The following is a 6000-nucleotide window of genomic DNA, read 5'->3' as shown; positions in this document are numbered from 1 at the left end:
AGAGACACTACAGAAAAGCAGAAAGGTGACATTCATTAACTGCTCATCTGGCTGTGTTTTCAGGGAATGGACACACACATACACACACAGCAAGCAAAGTGAGCAAGGGCACAATTAACTTTGGAGAACTGTTCTCCTCTGGGGAGGGACACTCACAGATGAAGTAGGAATCAGTTGGTCACATCTCCAGGTGTTCTCTCTCTCACACAGATTTTGGAGCAGCAGGCTTGGTCATTACACTGATTAGCTCTTTCTGTGTGTGTGTGTGTGTGTGTGTGTGTGTGTGTGTGTGTGTGTGTGTGTGTGTGTGTGCGTGTGTGTGTATTTGTACATATCCTGTCTTCCCAGAGGAAGAGTGTATTTTTCAAAAGTGGCATATTGACGGTTCAGGAAACTAAATAAAAATCCTTCTAAAATTCCTCAGAAAGAATTTAAAGGACACATGAAATGCTTCTGCTTTAATAATGGTAGTTATTAACAGCACAGTAACTGAGAAGGTTCTTGGTGTTGGATGAACAACAGTTCTGTCTTGAGACAGTCTTTAGCTCAGTATCAAATAAATATAATCACAATTATTACTCTCTCAGCAAATCCAAGCCCAGTGTGAGACTGCTCTGCTCATTTCTTAGGAGACATCTGAGAATAATCCTCAGCTAAAGTCTCCATTTTGTTCCCCCATATGATCCTAGTGTTTTCTAACACAAACTACTGAGATGTTATAGTGATGAAATGTATTGTCCCTTTACTATAAATTAAGTCATCAGTGCAGGTTGACTGCAGGTTGCTTTCTGTACTGTTTCCTAATGTTGGACACAAAACACACACCTGGCTTATATCCAAGGGACTTTTATTTTGTTCAGTACTTAAACAGCTATACATCTGCCATTTGGAGAATACCCTCTTACCTCAGAGACAGCTGATTAATCAAGCTGCGACCGGTGTAATGTTTGTTTTCTGTTTTAGGCTAATTAATATAGCTAACATAGTGTAAGAGCAAGGAATTTTTTTAATGTGACAAAGGTACACTACAGATTACAGTAGCAGCAATCTTGGAGCACTGGGGTGGACATGCTAAACCGGTGCTTATAATTACAGCACTAACTTAATGGCTGTAATTACAATACTAACCTGATGGTTACAATTACAATGCTAACACGCTGGCTAAAACTAGCTCTAACCTGGGAGCTATATTTAATATAGTAGCAAAAAAATGCAATGAAAAATAAATAAAAGATGTTTGACCAATGGTTCTGTAGCTGAATCCAGAAGCCAAGCAGAGGCCAGTCAGTATGTGTAACATTACATATGCTATTATTTTCCAAGATTACTTGTACATTGCAAAAGATACTGAGCCTTGTTTTCTTGTCCAGTGTGCCCAATGTTATTACTAAATCCAACATGGGCCTAAACATTGTTCAAGAAAGAACATGCATCACAAATTAAAGTCGGGATATGTGTACATTCATGCTCTACAGTCACAGCATTCATTTCAGAATTACTCTGTTTATTTGGCACATTTCTGCAAATTAGCATCCATCTTTTCACAGTATTTATCACAGCTGTAAGGCTATGTTCGCTAGCACACATTTGGTTTGTCTATCACTAATTTGTAAATCTTGAGAAATCCTCATTTAAGTTTTTATTTTGTTGACTTGCTACTACAGATCCAGAGGGTATTAATTTAACCCCAATCAATGTATTTCTGTGCTGTAAGCAAGAGCTCCTAACATTTTCTGCCTCAGGGACCAATTGTTTCCTACGGGAGTGCATGAAGGCCCACGGAAAAACCAAACAAAACTCTGAGAATTAATTTATCATTTATTCATTTTTTTAATTTTGGGCTTTTTCATTTCTGTGATGTTTTGCTTCTGTAATAAAGTACAAATATCATTAAACGTAAGCCATTAACAGCTGAAGCTAGCGGTTTGGTTTTAACGGGGTCTCCAGGGATTAAGGCCATAGTGAAAAAAAAGAAAGAAACTTTCCATTGATATATTGTGTTTGTACTGTACTATATTTTATTTATCCGTGTGGATAGTCTCTGCTCTTACACCGCTACATCTCTGTCTTATTCAGATCCAGCTGCTTTATTTCTGCAGTACATGGACCAGTAGGGTCTTGCTTTGAAGACAACCCAGGCTTTGTAGTTCTAAAGCTGAACGTTTTTTTATGAAGAAACAATGTCAGTAGAATATATGTTCTTTTGGCTTTGTGCAATTCCCAAACAGCAACAATAAAAGAGTTTTAGCTGTTCTGTGTTGTATTTATTCTATTTCCTGTATGAACTTAATAGATAATGTTGTATAGAATTGTTGATAATATTTTTAACCCACTGTAACAATGAAATTAATTTCTTAGTTTTGTGGACACCTTTGCATCCTACATTTTCTACTGGTGTTTTTGTGGGTGCTTGGTGTCCTTTGCTACAGTACAAGGTTCTACCTCTCTGGGATAGCCACAGTATAGGCTACTGATATTAGATGATTAGTTACCCATAGGTATGATGTATGCTCCATCACCCCAAAGAACATGGCTACACTAACGGACCACCACTAGGTGGCTTTTCACTTCCCATTGAGCTCATGTGTGGCTGCTCCAAAGCACCCCATTGCATTCCATGCTTTTCCAAGAGACTATACTAACTGCTGCATGGCAAAGAAGGTGGAATCACTAACTGCAGGAGATTACAACAGTGAATAGACAGTAGACAAACATAAAACCAGGGCTGAATTGCACAGTAAATATGAATTCTGAACTGCCTTTGTTGTCTATAATGGTTTCACACCAGACAAGCAACTCTAAAAAAGAATTACTAGCTTCGCAAGCCACTTGGACACTTGAGAGAGTGTTTTTGTCCCTTAGATGAAGCGAATGAGAGGGAGAGAGTATATGTATGTGTCTGTCTGGTGGAGAAGGAGCATGAGAAGAATGTATTAGTGAAAATCTCGAAGGGCAACAACCATCAGACGGCAAATTGGAGGTCAATAGAAGCCACCGCAGAGACCACTTCTGGGTTTTTTCGTCTTGTTTATTCTTACAGAGCCACAACATGGCCTTCTTTCAACTGCTCTCTGTCTTTGTTGCTTTCAGCCCATGTCTGCACAAAAAAAGATATATTATCCAGCTTAGTTCTAGACATTTACATTGTTTAGTTGACTTTATAGTCACACAGACTTATTCCATTGGGATAGGGAAGTGCCCTCACACACACACAATTAAAAAAAGGGGACAGTTTTGCACAGCAAGTCAACCTAAAAACATATGGTTTTGGATTGAGGAAGAAATCAGAAGCACCCTGAGGAAATCCACACAGACTCAATGAGAACACATCAAACTCCTCACAGACAGTGACTCAAGGGGCGGATTGATCTAACAATCTCAGGACCCTCGAGCTGTGTGTCACAGACAGTACCTACAGAGCCACCCTAGGAATATAAGATCTACTGGCCAAATTTAAGATGTTCTCACTTCAGAAGATATCATTTTTTGTATTTTTTTTTTTGGTGTGACAAATCAAAAGAAGTCACATGGCTGAGTGCACAGGGGAGTGAGTTCTGAAGTCCAACACAAAGGGAAAATAATAATAATCCTCATTAAAAGTAAGGAATAAAGTGTCTGTGCCTGGTGAAGTGTGTAGTTACAATAAGAAAAAATGAAAAATAAAAAAGCTCCACTCTAAAAGCCCATCGGCAGCTCCATAATGAACTACACTTCTGAGACCACCAACCCAGGCCACTAGAGAGAGAAGGGACCGGGTTACACACACACACACGTCACACAATGAGGGTGTGTGCAGTTGAGCAGCAGCAGGTCACCTTATTAAAATCAATATTTCCTCTGATTCACTCTGTGACTCACAGCTGGGCCAAGAGAAATGAACACCCTAAAACTTCTGCTTAAAAGAAAGTATCTAATCTTGCTCAACGTGGCCAACACACAACCATTCAGTTATATATCACATTAAACACACATCTGGGGACCAGGAGCACCTACACTTTAAATTACAGCTCGCTAATTACTGGGTAAATACAGGGTAAGTACCTCTTAAGTAAGCTGTAAAATAAAGTAAGTACTGAGTAAATAAAGGGTATGATACTAGAGATACTAGAAATATGTGGTTATTACTGGGTAACTTACAAACATTTTACAAACAAGTACATTTTACAAAGTAATGTTCTGAATACATTGTACTTCTGAGCATAATTATAGATTACAAAATTGAATTGAATTTTGTATTTGATTCAGCAAACCCCGCTACGTCAGAGAGAGCACGCCAATCTTCCCCTGATCCGAAAAAGACAGACCGGCAAACACTGGTAAGCCATATCAAATATTTATCAACAATTATGTCTTTTAGTAATGCACAGATCCTCATAGAGGCTTAGAGTCATTTTGCAACCAGGGTTAGGGTGTGCATAATCTGCTGGGTGGGCGGGGCTTAACTTTAGCAGCCAATGACTGTCTAGATCCCGACCCCCGTCAAAAGCCAAAAGCGAGAAACTTCTGTAAGCTAACACGAGACTGAGAGAAGCGCAGCTGAGAAAAAGTGGAATGAAAGCGAAAACGGAGTCTTCAAGAATATTAAACTTAAATTAGACGATTATATACGGAAATATTCTGTTTACAAACCTGTTTTTATAACTCTCAGTATTAATGACAGTTTTCTCAATTATTAAATGACATTGGATTCTGTTTTTTGGTTCTCAGAAATTTAGAACCTATTATGACGTCATACATACCCAGTAGTAACCACATATTTCTAGTACCATACCCTTTACTTACTCAGTACTTACTTTATCTTACGGCTTACTTAACAGGTACCTTCTCTGTACTTACCCAGTAATTAGCGAGCTGTAATTTAAAGTGTTACCAAAAAAAGCTACTCTACTCTTTATGGACTTCCTAACTCAGAAACTTGGAATGGTCAAGACGTTATGATTTTTCTCTGCTTGGGACAAAATAATAGTGTTGTACAAACCTCTTGTCTAAGCATCCTCAATCACTGTGCTGGACCCATCATTACATGGGGGTTCAAATATTACAAAAAATTTAATAAAACACTTTTTAAAACATAAAAGTACAGGGAAATAAAACTACAGAAACAACAGAAGAAAGTGCGAAGCAAAAATAATTGAACACAAAAGATTCTGCCCCTCTCTCCTCAGTGCTCTGTCTTTAGTTTGGTGTAAATAGTGGCTCTTTATAATTTAAAGGACCAGGCACTGAAACCAGTTTTTCTGTACAAGGCTGTTGATGACCCTTGGATGACTCTGTGTTGTTTGATCCTTGTGTAATTTGGCCACAGCATGTCAAAAATGTATTTAACACACCAGAACTAGATTAACTTGTGGAAAAGGGGTCTAGAATGTCCCCTTTAATGCTTTGAGTTCCATTCCACCCTTTAAAATGTGTGTGGGGTGTCTGTGTGTGTTCACTGCCCTGGACAGTGTACATGCAGAGACACAGGTTTGTTGTGCTGCTGTACAGTTACATTAAAGAGCATGTTTAAACTTTATTTTCTGGGTGCTTTCTGATATTCCTGTCTCTGCTGTGAAGCTCTCAAGGAGGTACTGATATTTGAAGTGTATGCTCATTGTGGATGGATACACTTCAGCTGTGGATGGAAAAGTGTCAAAAAATCAAAGAGCTCCAGCTCTTTAATGCCTATGGTGTGGTTTACTGGTAATTTATGTAAACATTCCTTCATTGAGAGCCACACATTGGAGACCCCATTGGCTGCCAGGGAATACTTTGGTTTGGTTTTGGTTGGATAGAGCATTCCTAATGAGTTTTGAGTGGACTTTAGTTTGGTGTCCAGCTGGCTGATTTGTAGTGCTGGACCTCAGCTTATGTGCAGGGGCCTCTACTGTTTCTGTGCCAGTAACTTGGCCTTCCTCTTGGCTGGTTAAACCTAGAGGATTACAGCTCAATTAGCTGCTACTGTTTAATGTTTAATGGCTGGTCTTTCATCCATTTTTACATCTGATGTCTGTTTTAGGC

The sequence above is a fragment of the Hoplias malabaricus genome, chromosome 14 (genome assembly GCF_029633855.1).
Source record: "Hoplias malabaricus isolate fHopMal1 chromosome 14, fHopMal1.hap1, whole genome shotgun sequence".
Classification (NCBI taxonomy): domain Eukaryota; kingdom Metazoa; phylum Chordata; class Actinopteri; order Characiformes; family Erythrinidae; genus Hoplias; species Hoplias malabaricus.
This window is presented reverse-complemented; position numbering follows the sequence as displayed.